This window comes from Pseudophryne corroboree, chromosome 4 (assembly GCF_028390025.1).
Source record: "Pseudophryne corroboree isolate aPseCor3 chromosome 4, aPseCor3.hap2, whole genome shotgun sequence".
NCBI classification, from domain to species: Eukaryota; Metazoa; Chordata; class Amphibia; order Anura; family Myobatrachidae; genus Pseudophryne; species Pseudophryne corroboree.
This window is the reverse complement of record NC_086447.1, coordinates 194,521,193-194,540,900: the sequence shown is the minus strand read 5'-3', so window position 1 is coordinate 194,540,900 and position 19,708 is coordinate 194,521,193. Positions and strand designations below refer to the sequence as shown.

Below are 19,708 nucleotides of genomic sequence, written 5' to 3'. Positions count from 1 at the left end.
ATTCCTGCAGGGAGTACTTCGGATTCAACCACCTTTTGTCCCTCCGGTTCCTCCCTGGGATTTAAACTTGGTCCTTACGACTCTTCAGACCTCTCCATTTGAACCTTTAGAATCGGTTGAACTCCGTTATCTGACACAGAAAGTTGTTTTTTCTGTTGGCTATTGCCTCAGCTAGACGAGTATCTGAGTTGGCGGCTCTTTCTTGCAGACCCCCCTTGTTAGTGTTTCATGAGAACCGGGTGGTTCTACGGACTAAGCCTTCTTTCCTTCCAAAGGTTGTTTCAAAATTCCATTTAAATCAGGACATTGTCCTTCCGGCCTTTACTCCGACATCTTCTCCTGGGGAGGACTCTCATTTAGCTCTCCTGGATGTGGTTCGAGCTTTACGTGTCTATTTGTCTCGCACCGAGTCATTACGGCGTACGGATAACTTGCTGGTTTTGATTGATGCTCCGAAACGAGGTTGGCCGGCCTCCAAAAATACTGTGGCCCATTGGATAACTTCGGCCATAAGACAGGCTTACGTGTCTGCTAATGTTTCGGTTCCTGACTCAATTAGGGCTCATTCCACTAGAGCTGTTGGAGCCTCTTGGAGCTGTTCGCGGTGGTGCATCTGTTGAGCAACTGTGCAGGGCGGCAACCTGGTCGTCAGTTCATACTTTCACACATACTTTCACCGTTTTCATACTTTTGGTTTGGAGACTGCCGCTGTTGGGCGTCGTATATTAAAGACGGCTATGCCGTCCCCGTCTCCCTCCTCTTATTAGCTTGCTTTGGGAAATCCCACAAGTAATGGCGCAGCGTCCCCCAGATGGATGAAAGAGAAAAGGTGATTTTTGTTACTTACCGTAAAATCTCTTTCTCTGATTCCATCTGGGGGACGCTGCGATCCCTCCCAGATGTTTGTCTGGTTTAACCAGTTAATTTTCTTTGATCTATCTCCTTTGGCTTGGCTAAACGTTAACTGAGGTACTGGCTAGGCAGGAAGGAGATGGGAGGGGTTAGAGGGGGGAGGAGTCAGGTTTTATTAGTTCTGTGCCAAACTCCACAACCACACACCTCTAACCCACAAGTAATGGCGCAGCGTCCCCCAGATGGAATCAGAGAAAGAGATTTTACGGTAAGTAACAAAAATCACCTTTTTCCAGACCAGTGTGTACAATCGTCAGAATCACAAAGATTTGTGATTCTGACGATTGTACACACTGGTCTGGAAAAAGGTCCGGTTTGGGACCGAAACGTCGACCAACCATGATTAAGCTGCTGATTTGATAAACAATTTTTTGCATATTCATTACAAGTCTGGTGAGTGCCTTCTATATTAAATTGAATATATATATATATATATATATATATATATATATATATATATATATATATTTAGTGATGAGCGGATTCGGTTTTACTCGGTTCTCAAAACGGCATCTTATTGGCTCACGGATGTCACGTGTTTTGGATAGCCAATAAGATGCCGTTTTGAGAACCGAGTAAAACCGAATCCGCTCATCACTAATAAATATATATATATATATATATATATATATATATATACGCAAAAAGAAAACCACAGCACTCGCCACCCCAGAGGCGGGGTACAGCAATGCACTAACCACTCAAAGGGTGGGGTGCACGTAACACAGCACTCGCCATCCCAAAAGAGGGGTAAACAGCTGTACTTGCCACTCACAGAGTGGATTGCATGTAGCCCATGACCACATCGCTCTAATACATACAAACAGAAAACCCAGCACTCACCAATTTAAGCTCACTTATCATCTACAATTCAATAAATAAATGATGGGGGTTTAGTTAGTGGATTGGCCAATGCACGGAAGCTTGCAAACCGCTCGCCAAGGTACCCCACCTTCAAGCAGGTCCTACACTATCACAGAGTCTTAAAACCTGACTACCTCACTGCTGTTACAGGGGATAAGTGAGCTTACATTGGTGAGTGCTGGGTTTTCTGTTTGTGTGTGTGTGTGTGTGTGTGTGTGTATGTGTGTGTATATATATATATATATATATATATATATATATATATATATATATATATATATATATATATATATTATGTGTGTGTATAGAGAGAGAGAGAGGTCTGTGGTCTTAAATAATTACTGTCACTATAGAAACTGTGTTTAAGGTATGTGAGTTAGGAAAATGCTATAATAGTTTCTTTATCATCCACTAGGGGTCACTGGAGTACTCTTGGGATATGGACGGGCTTCCGTAGGAACAGCACTGAATATTTAAATTTAGAACACTCCACCCCTCCATATCCCCGAGTACTTCTCAGTGTTTTTTCTGTGCTCGACGTAGCAACAGCTCTGTGACACAAGTCACGATTACTTTGAAGAATTTTTATTTTTCTTTTTATTTGATTTTATTCTTTCTATTTTACATCCCTTTCCCCCTTCCAAAAGGCAGGGTCAGGGATAGTACAGCTGCTGATAGCAGCAGGGGCGTGTCGGGCCTCTCTGAAAGAGCTCCCTGACAGCCACACAGACAGCCTCCTGCACAGGCTGGCCGGCGCTTGTTCAGAAGCCCCGTCGGAGCATCCTCACAAGCTGCAGGATAAAGGTATGTGAACGGGGCGGTCAGCTCCCGCTGCCGCCCCGAGGTGTGGGGACATTGTTAAGCGCCGCTGCTCGCTCCACTTAGCCGCCCGTCCCGCCGCTGCTCTCCCCACTCAGCCGCCCTCCCCACATGGCGACGGCCACAGCAGTTCTTCCGCACACAGGCCGCCGCTGATCTGCCGCTCAGAGGGTGCCGGCGCCGCAGCTCTCTCGCTCACGGAGCCGGCCGCCGCTACTGCTCCGGGTCCCACCGCTGGTTGACGCGCTGCTCACCCGGGCTCAGACACAGCGCTCGGCGATACCCGCTGGGGCCCCACACGCTGCGCTGCCGCTGCTCTGATTCCGAAAGAGCAGGCAGCCATTACACAAGGGTGAGGCAGGGGGGGGGGATAAATAAATAAATAAGGGGGCAATAAGCGGCATAAGAAATACTGCAGCACCAGATGATAGGCTGCAGGGATATTTGCAGGGTTATAATCAGTGAAGTTTGTAACCAGCACTAGGATTATATGTGTAAGCATGCATGGCAGCCATGTTTAACCATGCTTCCTGTGTTTTCCTCTGTGATTCCAGAACGTTCCAGTACTACATCTCTACTCCACCGGAGGCGCAGGGGTGTTAGTGGGAATTTGGGATCACATTTCATAGTACTGGCCACGTGTACTGCATTTGGCCAGATTTATATACAGAGACACCTTACTGCTATTTTACTGAGTCGTGCAAGTGTCTGTGTTTGTGTATTGTTTTGTCTGTCGCCATAATGAGTAAGGCACCAGCAAAAACTAAAAAGCATAATTGCAAAGTCTGTAACAGTGTATTACCGGAAGGATCTACCACATGTACAGTATGTTTTGTGAATTCGGTTCAGAATACCATTTCTGCTCCTGTTTTACAACCAATTTCCTCACCGGACCCTCCGTGGGGTATGTTAGTAAATGTACTGGATAGGTTACAATCAGAATTGACCGCCGCTCGTCAGGAGCGGGAAACGGTAAGATCTGAGTCTAGGGTGAGACCGCCAGAACTACCGGAGGCGTCTCAGCCTTGCGTAAGGTCCAAATCCATTTTGGGTAAACGGGATAAATTTCATATGTCTTATGATTTTCCAGTGTCTGCTATGTTGCATTCTGACGATTCCATGCCAGACCTCACGGAACAAGATGAGGGTGAGGAGGGCGAAGTGGAGTCAGATGGCGAGGATTTTAACAGTTCCGGCATTAATGATCTCATCAGAGCGGTACGTCAGTCTCTGAAGTTTACTGAAACTGAGGAGCCTCTCACAAATGATCAGGTCGTATTTACTAAACGACAAAAAACTCCAATAAGTTTTCCTGTGTCGGAATCTCTTAATCAGATGTTAGTAGAAACACGACAGAATCCAGATAAACGGTTTTCTATACCTCGCAGATTTAAGTCTAGTTACCCGTTTCCAGACTCTGTAACATGTACATGGGAGAATCCACCAATAGTTGATTCTTCAGTGTCCAAGCTTACCAAGAAATTAACCATACCAGTGCCAGCAGCTACTACGCTTAAAGACCCTTCAGATCGCAAGATAGAAACTATGCTAAAATCCATGTATGTAGCAGCAGGTGTGATGCTAAGACCTGGATTGGTTGGCATTTGGGTCACTAAGGCACTCATAATATGGCTTACAGAACTCAAATCTGCTTTACATGACGAAAATCTGATAATTCTTGTAAATCAAATGATTGAGGCGGTGGAGTATCTCTGTACAGCGTCTACTGACGTCTGTCAGCTCACTTCTCGTATTTCATCGTCGCTAGTTACGGCACGAAGAGCACTCTGGCTGCGTGCTTATCATGCGGAGGCAGAGGTCAAACGAGGTATAGAGGCGTTGCCTTACGATGGCAAGAAGTTGTTTGGTCCTGAATTGGACGCATGGATTGCTGAGGCTACGGGAGGTAAGTCTGTTTTCTTACCATTGCCTCGACCGGTATCAAGAAGAAGATACGCTGGACCTTCGTTCAAATCCTTTAGACCTCAGCCCTTTCGAGGACGTGGCAGAGGATCAGCCACGCCTGCTAGACGTGGTCGCGGACGTGGTTTCCAACAAACCAACACAACTCGCCAGGACGCTAAGGTTACCGACAAGCCGGTGGCATGACGGGCTACCAGCCCATCTCGGTTCTCCGATTGTGGGAGCACGCCTTCAGACGTTCCATTTGGCGTGGTTCCACACATCCGCGGATGGGTGGATCCGCAATTTAGTGTTAAAAGGTTACAAAATAGAGTTCGACTGTCTTCCGCCTCTGCGGTTTTTCAAGACAGGATTGCCTCTGTCGGACGACAAGAGGAGGGTTCTGCAAATTGCCATTCAGTCCCTACTGGATTCGGCAGTTTTGATTCCGGTCCCTGTACACCAACAGGGTCAGGGTTATTATTCAAGTCTTTTTGTGGTACCGAAGCCGGATGGCTCAGTCAGACCAATATTGAACTTAAAGGGTCTCAATCAGTACGTAACTTACTACAGATTCAAGATGGAGTCTCTGCGTTCGGTGATTGCGGGTTTAGAGCCAAAGGAATTTATGATTGCGCTAGACCTCAAGGATGCGTACTTACACATTCCAATTTGGCAGCCTCATCAGAAATTCTTACGGTTTGCAATACGCCAGAACCATTACCAGTTTCAGGCTCTACCGTTTGGCCTGTCATCAGCGCCTCGGGTATTCACCAAAGTGATGTCTGTCATGATAGCTCATCTCAGATCCCTGGGAGTGACAATAGTTCCATATTTAGACGATCTGCTCATCAAAGCTCCGTCTCAACAGATACTTCTCCAGCATGCGCTGCTAACATACGAGGTACTGGTTCACCACGGTTGGATTGTCAACTTCAAAAAATCACATCTAATTCCGCCTTCAGTTCCTAGGTATGATTCTCGATACGGTCAATCAAAGAATTTACCTACCACAGCAGAAAGTACAAATTCTACACCATCTAGTACAATTAGTGCTCAAGCCACGCACAGTGTCGGTACACTTGTGCATTTGCCTCTTAGGCACAATGGTGGCAGCTTTCGAGGCGCTTCAGTTCGGAAGATTTCACTCTCGTCCATTTCAGCTGAATGTGCTCGCCCAGTGGTTGGGCTCGCATCTGCAGATTCACCACAGGGTGAGGTTGTCGCCAAGGGCAAGAGTATCTCTGCTCTGGTGGCTCAAGGAACACAATTTAACCGCAGGAAGACGGTTCGGAGGCTGGAATTGGATAATTCTAACTACGGACGCCAGTCTCAGAGGTTGGGGAGCGGTAATTCAAAATTGTCAGCTCCAGGGTCTCTGGGCGGATCACGAAAAATTGCTGTCTATAAATGTCCTGGAACTCCGCGCAATTTACAATGCGCTACGACAAGCAGTGCACATGCTTCGCTCTCAGCCTGTCCAAGTGCAGTCAGACAATGCGACGGCGGTCGCATACATCAACAAACAAGGAGGAACGAGAAGCCGCATGGCAATGCGGGAAGTAGCTCGAATCCTCAATTGGGCGGAATGCCACCAGGTGATATTGTCGGCCGTGTTCATTCCGGGAGTGGACAACTGGGAAGCGGATTATCTCAGTCGTCGGGATTTTCATCCAGGCGAATGGGCATTAAATCCAGAAGTGTTTCACATGTTGGTTCAGCGATGGGGTTATCCTCAGGTGGACCTGATGGCGTCTCGACACAATCACCAAACGTTCCAGTATGTGTCCAGAACAAGAGATCCAAAGGCAGTGGCGGTGGATGCTCTCACTGTCGCGTGGCCGTACAGTCTTGTGTATCTGTTTCCACCGTTTCCGTTGCTCCCTCTGGTGCTAAAACGGATCAAAAGAGAGTCGGTCACAGTCATACTAGTGGCGCCTCATTGGCCTCTGAGAGCTTGGTTCTCGGATCTCCGAGGACTACTCGCAGACGATCCTTGGCCGCTCCCACTGCGTCCAGACCTGTTACAACAGGGTCCGTTCCTTTACCCCGATTTAGCGCGGCTGCGTTTGACGGGGTGTCTGTTGAGACCGCCCTCTTAAGAAGAGAGGGCATTCCAGATTCGGTTATACCAACCATGTTACGAGCTAGGAAGCCGGTTACGGCAGCTCATTATTACAGAATATGGCGTGCCTATATAGGTTGGTGTGAAGCTCGGAAGTTTCCGACATCCTCTTTCAAGTTATCCCGCCTTTTGTTATTTCTACAAACAGGGTTAGATGGAGGACTGCGTTTATCTACACTAAAGGTGCAGGTATCTGCTTTGTCAATTTACTTTCAAAGACGATTGGCTCTATTGCCGTCTATACGCACTTTTCTCCAAGGTGTCCTCAGAGTACAGCCTCCATTCATTCCACCTACAGCGCCATGGGACTTGAATCTGGTTTTAGAGTTCTTACAGTCTTCATATTTTGAACCCTTACAGCAAGTGGATATAAAGTTTCTCACTTGGAAAACAATTTTTCTTCTAGCCTTAGCTTCGGCAAGGCGTGTTTCGGATTTGGGTGCCTTGTCATGCAAGTCACCGTATTTGGTGTTTCATGATGACAGAGCGGAACTTCGGACGAATCCCGCTTTCTTACCAAAGGTAGTGTCATCTTTTCACATCAATCAACCAATAGTAGTTCCTGTGTTGACAGCACATTCTGGAACTCTGGATGTGGTACGCGCATTACGCGTTTATGTATCCCGAACGTCTTCAGTTCGTAAGACGGATACGTTGTTTGTTCTCTATGATGCGGCCAAGATGGGTTGGCCAGCGTCTAAACAAACCTTATCCAGATGGATAAAACTGACCATACGTCAGGCTTACCTTCATGCTAGGTTACAACCGCCTACGTCAGTAACCGCTCATTCCACACGTTCTGTGGGAACTTCATGGGCAGCTGGTCGGGGAGCTTCTACGACGCAGCTTTGCTGTGCGGCTACATGGTCTTCAGTGCACACGTTTGTGCGCTTTTACAAGTTTGATACGTTTGCGGCATCAGCATCTAGCTTTGGCCGCCTAGTGTTACAAGTGCCAAACAGCTCTCCCGCCCACGGGGGAAGCTTTGGTACGTCCCAAGAGTACTCCAGTGACCCCTAGTGGATGATAAAGAAAATAGGATTTTAGTACTTACCAGGTAAATCCTTTTCTTTGAATCCATAGGGGGCACTGGACGCCCACCCAGAGCAGTTTTACCTAGTTGTGGTGAGTTCTGAGGATCTTATGGTAACACACTTTCACCGACTGGTTCAAATTACAAGTGCTGGTTAGGGTGTCAACTGTTTAGTTGTCAGTAACGTTATGTGTTAACTTCGTTATTGCCAGTTATGTTATATGTAATACTCCATTGTCAACATCTCTATAGTTCCTGTTCGGCTCAGTAAAAAACACTGAGAGGTACTCGGGGATATGGAGGGGTGGAGTGTTCTAAATTTAAATATTCAGTGCTGTTCCTACGGAAGCCCGTCCATATCCCAAGAGTACTACAGTGCCCCCTATGGATTCAAAGAAAAGGATTTACCTGGTAAGTACCAAAATCCTATTTTCTTAGTAAAATATGCCTACATGTATAGGTGGGGTGTGACATTGGTGGTGAGTACAAACCTGCTGACAACGGGAGCGGCGTAAGGGACCCTCCTGGGGATGTCCCGCTAAGATCCCACTTGTAGAACTGGCACAAAAGGGCTTGACTAGCGCTTGTGTGATGTTTTAAGCTTAAAAGGAGACTTTTGCCAGTATAATATATGTATGTAACTCCGGCGCCATTGGAGGGGGTGGAGCTACCTCAGAGCGGGACCTGAGGCGTTCCTCTGCTTACTGCAGCCATATACAGCACACACAGCTTCCCGACTCCTCAGCCACGCTGGATATTTGGTACAGGGTGTAGCAAAGGGGAAGAGCCGCTTGTGTACACTATCCTGATCCTATTAGTACAATAATTGTTAGCATTTACTGTATTATAGGGAGCTGACAGCCTCACTGGGGCTGTGCAGCTCAGGGTGTGCTGGTGTCCTCTCTCTCTCTCTCTCTCTCTCTCTCTCTCTCTCTCTCTCTCTCTCTCTCTCTCTCTCTCTCTCTCTCTCTCTCTCTCTCTCATACATTAGGGCAGGCTTGCATTATAACTGTCTATGTGTATGTTATTGTGCTTACTGTGAAATATGAGTAAACACAAGCTGTGCAGTGTATGTCACACTAGATTCTCTCCATTATCTAATGACTGTTTCTCGTGAGCAATGCAGTCAATCTTCACAAATCATTGAAGGGGCTGGGGAAGGGGGTCCAGAGTCCCACTGGTTAGGGTCTCTTAAGACTATGATGTCTGATATGTCATCCCAGCTCAATGCTAATGTGCAGAAGACTCAGCTACTACAACAAGCTGTTGCAGATTTAGCTGCTAGGGCAGATGCACAGCACCCCCTCTATCACGCAGGTCCTCAGAAGCGTGGGTTACCTGCTATACTATCTGATACAGATGATATAGAGGATGATGGGGATAACCTGGATACCGTTAGTGGGGATCCCGCTGCTGCTCAGGGTATTGAACCCCTCAGTTTGGCTATAACGGATGTGTTAAAGCTCCCTCTAGAGGACGCTGCGTCACAGCAGTAGTTCTTCTTTGTAAAAAAAAACAAGCCTAATATCACTTTCTCTGACTCTACAGAGTTAGATGACCTATTCAAACAGGCCTGGAAAAATCCAGACAAAAAATTCCATGTGTACAAAAAGTTTTTGCGCACTTTCCCATTTGCTCCTGAAGGTAGAAAATTTTGGGAGGAACCCAGTGGGGTGGACGTCTCAGTCTCTCGCCTGTCTAAAAAGGCAGTGCTGCCCGCCCCGGGCTCCTTTACCATGAAGGATCCTGGGGATAGGAAGATAGAGACTACCCTAAAATCTATATACACAGCAGCCGGTATATCACAAAGACCGGTCATTGCGGGTTGCTGCATGACCCATGCTATTCATTTTTGGGCCACACAAAGTCAGACCCATTTTGAATCTCAAATCCTTGAATCCTTACTTGAAGGTGTTCAAGATGGAATCTCTGCGAGCAGTGATTGCGGGCCTGGCGGAACAGGAATTTATATTCTCCTTGGATATCAAGGACGCCTATTTACATATTCCGATTAGGCCTCCTCATCAGGCGCACCTGCGGCTTGCCCTACTGAACAATCACTTCCAATTCCAGGCACTACCCTTCGGCCTGTCCACAGCCCCGAGGGTATTCACAAAGGTGATGGCGGAGATGATGTTCCAACTCCGGGTCCAGGGGGTCAATGTGGCCCCTTATCTGGACGATCTTCTGATAAAGGCACGATCCAGGGAGCTTTTGTTGCTTCTTATCGACAGCACCATCCGTCTGTCGGACCATGGGTGGATCCTCAACTTACAGAAGTCCCACCTGGAGCCAACTCAGAGGCTCCTGTTCCTGGGTATGTTGCTGGATACTGTGGCACAGAAGGTGTTTCTACCAAAGGACAAGGGCGAAAACACTTCAAGAGATGGTCCGCATGGTGCTCCGACCTACTCGAGTGTCTGTCGATTTTTGCAGAAGATTGTTGGGAAAGATGGTTGCCTCATACGAGGTGATCCAGTGTGGGAGGTTCCATGCCAGAACGTTTCAGTTGGATCTCCTGACGAAGTGGTCCGGATCGCATCTGCAGATGCACCGGATGATTCGGCTGTCACCTCAGGCCAGGATTTCCCTCCTGTGGTGGCTAAAGTCATCCAATCTCCTGGGAGGCCGAAGTTTCGGGATTCAGGATTGGACCCTCCTCACGACGGATGCAAGTCTATGGGGATGGGGAGCTGTCACCCAAGGGGCGCAGTTCCAGGGCAGGTGGTCAGCCCACGAAGCCCTCCTTCCTATCAACATTCTGGAACTTCGGGTGATCTGCAATGCTCTGCTTTAGGCCCTCTCCACTGCTCAAAGATCACACGATCCAGGTACAGTCTGACAATGTTATGGCTGTGGGCAGAAAGAAATGCAAGAGCAATGTCAGCAATCTTCATTCCGGGTGTGGACAACTGGGAGGCATACTTCCTGAGTAGTCACGATCTCCACCCGGGTGAGTGGGGGCTCCACCATCTGGTGTTCCAGCAGATCATCGACCGGTGGGGTTGCCTACAAATAGACATGATTGCTTCTCGGCTCAACAAGAAACTTCCCTGGTATTGCTCATGGACCAGGGACCCTCAGACGAGGGCAGTGGACACACTGGCGTCACCTTGGCTGTACCGTCTAGTCTACCTGTTTCCTCCGATTACATTGCTCCCAAGGGTGCTAAAGCGAAACAGGAATCAAGGTGTCCAGGCAATTCTAATTGCCCCGGATTGTCCTCGGAGGGCGTGGTACGCGGGTCTTCTGGACATGTCCGTTGAAGACCCTTGGCCTTTAAAACTACGAAGAGATCTTCAACAAGGACCATTAGTTTACCCGGATTTACGGCAGCTTCGTTTGACAGCATGGAGGTTGAGCAGAACATCCTAGCTCACAAGGGCCTTTCCAAGAAGGTTATTGGTACCATGGTTCAGGCCAGAAAACCACTGACGTCAAAACACTATCATCAAATCTGGAGGAGATATGTCTCTTGGTGCGAGGAACGCACATATCCGCCTGCAGTGTTTCACTTGGGATGTTTACTACGTTTCCTGCAGGCTGGTGTGGATAAGGGCTTACGTCTGGGTTTCATTAAGGTCCAGATTTCAGCCCTCTCCATTTTCTTCCAGAAGAAATTGGCAGTGTTGCCGGAAGTTCAGACCTTCTTGCAAGGGGTAATCCACATACAACCTCCTTTTGTGCCGCCTACGGCACCCTGGGATTTGGATGTAGTGTTGGCATTTCTACAGTCCAGGCCTGGCCAACCTGTGGCTCTCCAGCTGTTGTGAAACTACACGTCCCAGCATGCCCTGCCACAGTTTTGCTACTGGGGAGTGGTAAAACGGTGGCAAGGCATGCTGGGATGTGTAGTTCCACAACAGCTGGAGAGCCACAGGTTGGCCAGTCCTGCTACAGTCGTTCTGGTTTGAACCTCTGATAACTGTAGACGATAAGTACCTCATGTGGTGACGGTGATGTTACCGGCCCTGGCTTCTGGTCGACTTGTTTCAGAATGGGGGGCCTTATCATGTAAAAGTCCGTACTTGGTCTTTTACGAGGACAGAGCGGCGCTCCGGACTAGACAGCAGTTCCTGCCGAAGGTTGTCTCCACGTTTCATCTGAATCAACCTATTATGGCTCTGTCCAGTTCTGACTCTTCTGCTCCTTTGGAGGCATTGGATGCTATGCATGCCTTGAAGATTTATGTCAAGCGCACAGCTTGAGTCAGAAAAACGGATTCCTTGTTTGTGCTCTTTGATGCGCAGAAAATGGGTTTCCCTGCTTCCAAGCAGTCCATTGCTCGTTGGATTAGGCTTACTATCCAACAGGCCTATGGTGGTCATTCAGAGTTGATCGCACATAGCAACTTTTTACTGCTCATGCGATCAACTAGACGCCGCCTATGGGGGAGTGTATTTTAGCATAGCAGGGCTGCGATCGCTTGTGCAGCCCTGCTATGCTAAAAAAGTTTCATGCAAAACAAGACCAACCCTGCACCTACTTACCCAGTGCGATGGATCGAGCGATGAAGGTCCCGGCTGTGACGTCAGACATCCGCCCTCCAAATGCCTGCATTCGCCTTACCACGCCCGGGAAACGGTGAGTAGACACCCCGATCCTCCTTCTCGCTGTCAATCTTCTTGTGATCGGGCCTGCGATCACTTTCTCTGGTCCTGGCGCCGTTGCCCGACGACTACCGTCGCTGGTCAACGACACACGTGCGCAGTGCGGGTGCTGCGCAGCAGCAGTTCCGGCCCGTTAGCACCGCAGCAAAGAACCGCTGAGTGCGAACGGGTCGAAATGACCCCCTATGTTTCGGCAGCCTTACCTGTTCCTAAGTCTCTAAAGGTCCACTCTACAAAATCAGTGGGCTCTTCCTGGGCGGCTGCCCATGGAGTCTTGGCCTTGCAACTATGCCGAGCTGCTACCTGGCCGGAAGATCACTTTTGTGAAGTTCTATAAATTTGATACCCTACCAAAGATGATACCAGTTTGGGCAGGTGGTGCTGTAGCAGTCTCCGCACGTTTCCGCCTGTTCTGGAAGCTTTGGTACGTCCACATCATACTAGATTCCCCCAATATCCCTTATGGATGCTAGAGAAAATAGGATTTTAATACCTACTGGTAAATCCTTTTCTCGTAGTCCATAAGGGATATTGGGCGCCCGCCTCGGTGCGTGTTTTTCTTTTTCATCCACTAGGGGTCACTGGAGTACTCTTGGGATATGGACGGGCGTAGCCGAACAAAGGCACTGAATATTTAAATTTAGGACTCTCCCCCTCCTCCATATCCCCGAGTACCTCAGTGTACTCTCTCAGTGTTTTTTCGGTGCTCACAGCACGAACATCGGCTTGTGGTATAACCACACTTGGATTTTTATTTTTAATTTTTATTTTTAATTTTTATTTTTACACTTAGCACATCCCTTCCCAGTTTCTGGAAAAACATGGGTCCGGGATAGTGCCGCTGCACGGGCAGCGAATGGCGTGTCGGTCCTCACAAAGAGCACCCTCACAGCCACAGACAGCATGGCGTGTCGGTCCTCCCAAAGAGCACCCTCACAGCCACAGACAGCTCACTGCTTCTAAAAGAGCAGCCAGGACTAGAGAGCTGGACGGGCTTGCACAGAAGAAGCCCGTCGCAGCCATAGATCACTGGGACGCTGACTGGAGCTGAAAGCCAGGACTACAAAGCTGAACGGAGCTTACACAAAGAAGCTCCGTTGCAGCCAGGACTACAGAATGACTCACACTGAAACAACCATGAGTCACATCAATGAAGACTGGACGGAGCTTACACAGAAGAAGCCCCGTCACAGCCATGACTCACTTCACTGAAACTGGACGGAGCTTACACACAAGAAGCCCCGTCACAGCCAGGAGTTACAGCGTCGCAAGAAGGTAGGCTGGGGAACGGGGCGGTCAGCGCAGGCTGCCGCCCCGCTATGTAGGGGTTAACATGCCTCGCGCTCATACTGAGCTCCGTCCGGCAGCATGCCCAGCCGCTACGCACAAGGTGAGCGCTCCGTTCGGCCGCAGCTTCGCCCGGCCGCACAGCACGCGGCTGCTCTCCCCACTCAGACACAGCAGAGCAGGGGGAAAACCATACTTATCAGCCGCTCCGCACAAGGTCTGACAGAGACGGTGAGCGCTCCGTTCGGCCGCAGCTTCGTCCGGCCGCACAGCACGTGGCTGCTCTCCCCACTCAGACACAGCAGAGCAGGGGGAAAACCATATTTATCAGCCGCTCCGTCCGGCGTCCGTGTTTCCCAGCGGTGGAAAGCGCTCCAGGCACGCCGCTGCTCTCCCCACTCAGGCGCCCTCACAACGGCCACAGCAGACCTCAGTGCAGGTGATGACAAAGGCTGTCGGCCGCCGCAGCTCTCTCAGTCTCAGTACAGAGACGGTGGGGGGAAGAGACCCGGTGGAAGCTGCCAGGTTAAATATATGTATAAGATATTTATAAGGATGTCCTGACAGTAATGGGCTATTAAATCTATATTACTGTCTGTGATGTAGCAGTATAATAGGCTTTTGAGCCTATATATTAATGGCTGTTATTAACATTGTAAAAAGGCTATTGAGCCTATATTGATGCTGTATAAATATATTAATGTCTGGAATATATATATATATTTATTCATAGCATGGCAAAGGGGCCATTTTAACCATGCTTCCTGTTGTTTTCCAGTTTGTAATTCTGGAACATTCCTGCCCTACATCTCTAAGCCACCAGAGGCGCAGGGGTGTTAGTGGGAATTTTTGGTCAGCATAAGTTAGCCATGTAAACTGTATTTCTACATAATTCTAGAACATTCCTGCCCTACATCTCTAAGCCACCAGAGGCGCAGGGGTGTTAGTAGGAATTTGGTTCGGGTTTCATATGCCCATGTGAACTGCTTTTCACATAAAGATTACTCGGGTTTCTCTTCACAGCGAATAAATCTTTCGTTTTTTACTAAAGATTTCCGTAGAGAGAAACAACCATGAGTTTAATATTAATATGCTGTTCAGCAATAAAATATATATATGACATGATAACGTCATAAGGCGTGCAATGGCTGTCCGTTACCTATTGTGGTGTCTGTCTGCATAGCGAGTAAGGCTCTAGCGCAGACTAAAAATAATTTTCAAGTCCTATTTTAATGGCAATTCAAATAAACATCGGAGTCTCGGAAGTTATTCCGCCAGCTCTAACAAAAGACAGTCTTTCCACAGGGCCAATTTCCCTTTGGGTACCATAGTGTTTATTTAACTGGTCTTATAATTTAATGCACGATTCTATGTCAAATCTCACACCGATAACTACGAGTGAGAAGGGTACATTAGACCAGCACTCAGATAGTGCAGGGTTGTTGCCAACATACATTGCTAAATTACAGTGAGTCAATGTCTCCATTGTTACACTTAGTAGACTTTGACCACTATTTAATCGTTTCCAAGATGACGCCATCCGCCATTGGTAAATGCGTCTGTGTCAAACATTATAAAGACCAAAGAAACATTTGGGTCACTAGATTACTGTTAAAAGAAGCTGCAGAGTATATCTGTAAAGCTTCTTCTAACGACGGTACTTCGATTATCACTTTTCATCGTCGCTAGTTCAGCACGACAAGGCCACAGCTTGTTGGTCCTAAATTTGATATTCAGCCATTACCGCATCCAGTATCAAAACGGAATACTTGTGCCGGCGTTTAATCCCTTTAGACTTCAGTTTTTCAAGGCGGTGGTACAAAACACTCACGCCTTGTAACGACAGGACGCTACGGTCAGCAAGCCAGTAGTTTGATGACCTCTTTTCCAATTGTGGAAGCGCGTCTTTACATGTTACTTTTGCGGGGTTTCCAGACTTCAACTCATGGAGGTCTCAGCTAGTTACAGATTAAAGGACATGACTGCCTCAGTCGAACGGTTTGGCAGGTAGCCATTTAGTCTCTGCTGGGTTTCAGCTGTCTTTATAATACAGGCAGTAGTACAACAACAGAGTTAGGGTTGCTTATTCCCCTCTGTTTGGGGTAACAAAACCATACAGCTCCGTCGCAGTTTCAATCAGCAAGTCACTTACTGCAGTTTGAAAATGGATTTGCTGCGGTTAGTATTGGCAGATTGGAGCCACAAAATTGCACTTGATCTTCACAATGCAGATATACCCATTCCGGTTTGTTCATCACAGGTTTTAGCGTTTGCAAAACGCCACAACCATTAACCATTTCAGGTCTACCGTTTCTTATACTCTGGTATTTACCAAAGTGATGTTGGAAGATGATAGTTCATCTCACATAAGAACTCTGTCGCAACAGAGTTTCTCTATCTTAGATGATCTGCTCATAAGAACTCTGTCTCAACAAAGTTCCTCTAACTTGCGCTACTAATGTATACTGCGGTGGCAGATCACGTTCAAAATACAATTCCGTCTAAACGATGTCAATTCCTAGGTAAGATTATAAATACGGTAAATCAAAGCATTTACCTACTACACCAGCAAGAACAAATGTACATCTAGTAATTAGTGCAAATCACGCACACCAACGGTACATTGGTGTATTCACCTAGTTAAGATAATAATGCGTTTTAAAGCGATTTAGTTCGCCGCCCTTCACTCGCGGTTCCCACAGAGGGGCGAGGGTGTATAATACTCTGGACGAGAGTCGCAGAGGTTCAGGAGTTGTAGTTTACAAAAGATCAGCGACAGAGGTTCTAAAACACGATAGATTGCTGTCGATAAATGTCCTGGAACTACGTGAATTTTACAATGCACTAAATGCTTCGCTTTCAGTCTGACCACGGGCAGTCAGACAACGCAATGGCAGTTGCATACAGAGAACAAAAAAGCCGCATGGCAATGCGGCAGGTAACTCCAATCCTCAATGGCTCAGAACACCATTATGTGAAAATGTCAAGAGATTATTCCGTGAGTGGACATCTGTTAGACAGATGATCTCACCCGTCAGAATTTGGATCCTGAAAACTGGACATTAAATCCAGAGGTGTTTCATATGTGAGTCCACAGAAGGGGGTTACCCTCAGGTATACATGATGGCATCTCGCCACAATTACAAAAGCTCAGTATGTGTACAAAACAACAGATCACAAGGGCAGTGGCGGTGGAGTCTCTCACATTCATGTGGTCATTCAGCATCGTGTATCTGGCTCCACCATTTTCCGCTGCTCTCTCTCCGTTGTCAAAACGGATCATAAGACAGTTCGTCACAGTCATACTGATGGTATCTCATGTGTGTCGGAGAAGTTGCTTCTCGAATTTCCAAGGAATACTTGCACACGATCTTGGGCCGCTCATAATACGTCCAACCTGTTACATCAGGGAACGTTCTTTTACCCATAGTTACCTATGTACCTATGTACCGCAGCTGCGGTTGATGGGGTGAGGGTTCACACCGCCCTCTTAAGAAATAGAGCATTACAGTGTCGGTTATACCAACCAGGTTACGAGCTAGTAGACCGCTTAAGGCAGCTCATTATTACAAAATTTCGTGTGCTTACATAAGTCGTAAACCTCGGAAGTTTCCGACATCATCCTTCAAGTTATCCGTATTCTGTTAAACGGGGTGGTATGGAAAACGGCGTTGATCTGCACGAAGAGTGCAGGTATCTGTGTGGTAAACTTATTTTCAAAGACGTTTGCCTCTATTGGCGTCTGTACACATCTTTCTACAAGGTGTCATCAAAGTTCACACTCTATTTATCCCACCTACAGCGCCAGGCGACTTGAAGTTGGGTTCAGATTTCTTACAGTTTTCATATTTTGAACCCTTACAACAAATGGGGATTAAGTTTCTCACTTTGGAAAACATTTTTATTCTAGCCTTGGCTTCGGCAAGGGTTTTGTTTTCATATTTGGGTGCCTTGTATTCCAAGCCACCGTATTTGAGTTTTCTCATGACAAAGCAGATCTTCGGACGAATTCCGCTTTCGTATCCTTCACATCTATATACCAATAGTGGTTCCTGTGTGGACAGCACATTCTAGAATTCTGAATGTGGTACACGCTTTACGCGTTTATATATGTCCCGAACGTCTACAGTACGTGATATGAATACGTTGTTTGTTCTCTATGATACTGCCAACTGGGGTTAGCCAGTTTCTCAGCAGACATTATCCAGTTGAATAATAATAATGACTACAAGTCAGGCTTACTTTAAGGCTAAGTTACAATCGCCTAAGTCAGTAATAGCTCATCCCACAGGTTCTGTGGGAATGTCAGACCCAGCGGGTCGGGGAGCGTCTACGACGCGGCTACATAGCCTTCAGTGCACCACGTTTGTGCACGTTTACACGTTATAATGGTGGCGCCATCAGCATCTAGCTTTGGCCTGCCTACTGTTACAAGTATCAAACAGCTCTCCCGCCCACGAGGGAAGCTTTGGTACGTCCCAAGAGTACTCCAGTGACCCCTAGTGGATGAAAAAGAAAATAGGATTTTGGTACTTACCAGGTAAATCCTTTTCTTTGAATCCATAGGGGGCACTGGACGCCCACCCAGAGCAGTTTTACCTGGGTTGTTTTAAGCTCAAGGGAGCTTAGGGTAACAAGTTTTACTTGATTGATATTAAGCTCAGAGGAGCTTATGGTAACACATTTTCACCGATTGGTTCAAATTATAAAGTTCTATCGGTTATGGTGTCAACTGTTTAGTTGACAGTAAGGTTATGGGTCAACATTGTTGTTGTCCGTTATGATATAGGTATTCTCCATTGTCAACCTCTCTATATCGTTCCTGTTCGCTCAGTAAAAAACACTGAGAGAGTACACTGAGGTACTCGGGGATATGGAGGAGGGGGAGAGTCCTAAATTTAAATATTCAGTGCCTTTGTTCGGCTACGCCCGTCCATATCCCAAGAGTACTCCAGTGCCCCCTATGGATTCAAAGAAAAGGATTTACCTGGTAAGTACCAAAATCCTATTTTTTCTCATACGTCCTAGAGGATGCTGGGATCACATCAAGAACCATGGGGTATAGACGGGATCCACAGGAGACATGGGCACTTTAAGACTTTCAAAGGGTGTGAACTGGCTCCTCCCTCTATGCCCCTCCTCCAGACTCCAGTTTAGAATCTGTGCCCAGTGAGACTGGATGCACTCTGAGGAGCTCTACTGAGTTTCTTTGAAAAAGACTTCTGTTAGGTTTTTTTTATTTTCAGGGAGACTGCTGGCAACAGTCCCTGCTTCGTGGGACTTAGGGGAGAGAAGTCAGACCTACTTCTGTGAGTTTTTAAAGGCTCTGCTTCTTTGGCTACGGGACACCATTAGCTCCTGAGGGTCTGATCGCTTTGTACGCCTATATGCTCGTTCCCAGAGCCCGCCGTCACCCCCCTTGCAGAGCCAGAAGTCAGAAGACAGGTGAGTAGAAGAAGAAAAGAAGACGTCAGTGACGGCTTCTGAGGTACCGCAGCGATCGCACGCTGCGCGCCATGCTCCCACACACAGCGGCACTACAGGGTGCGGGGGGCTCCCTGGGCAACATATATGACCTCTATAAGTAACTGGCAAGAGCGGACATAGTGCCAGGGCACTGTCCGGACTCCCGCCAGTCTAAAAATTTATTTGAAAAGAGCGGGTCTAAAGCGCGCCATTACAGGGGCGGAGCTTAGCCCTCACAGCACACAACCCGGCGCCATTTTCTCTACACAAGGCTGCAGAGACGCTGGTCCTTCCTCACACTGCTGCGTAAGTATCGGGGTGAAAAACGGGGGGGAGCACAGTTATTTTGGTGCATTATATGTTAACTATAAAAGCGCTGCAGGTCTGGGGCATTTTCTGTGGTGTTTCAGACCGTGATTGAGCGCTGGGGTGTGAGCTGACAATAACTCCCTCTGTGTCCCTCTGACAGGTTTTACTGTGGGTCTATCCCCTATAGGCCCAGTGTGTCTGGGTGTGTTGGGTGCACGTGTGTCGGCATGTCTGAGGCGGAGTGCTCTTCCCAGGAGGAGACTGTGTTAGGGACACAAACGGCTGTGGGAGTGACCCTGTCGGCACCGCCGACACCTGATTGGGTGAATGTTTTGAGTGCTTTGAATGCAAATGTGGCTCTGATAAATAAGAGATTGGATA

General features: G+C 47.7%; 1 protein-coding gene and 1 non-coding gene across 7 annotated transcripts in view; both read left to right on the top strand.

Annotated features, from left to right (window-relative positions):
* YEATS2 (YEATS domain containing 2) overlaps window positions 1–19,708 on the top strand; it is a 300,282-nt gene that overhangs the window by 78,644 nt on the left and 201,930 nt on the right. The gene's annotated exons all lie outside the window — the stretch shown is intronic.
* On the top strand, window positions 14,554–14,674 carry LOC134913524 (U5 spliceosomal RNA). The gene has a single exon (XR_010177270.1). It is a non-coding gene; the product is annotated as a U5 spliceosomal RNA (small nuclear RNA).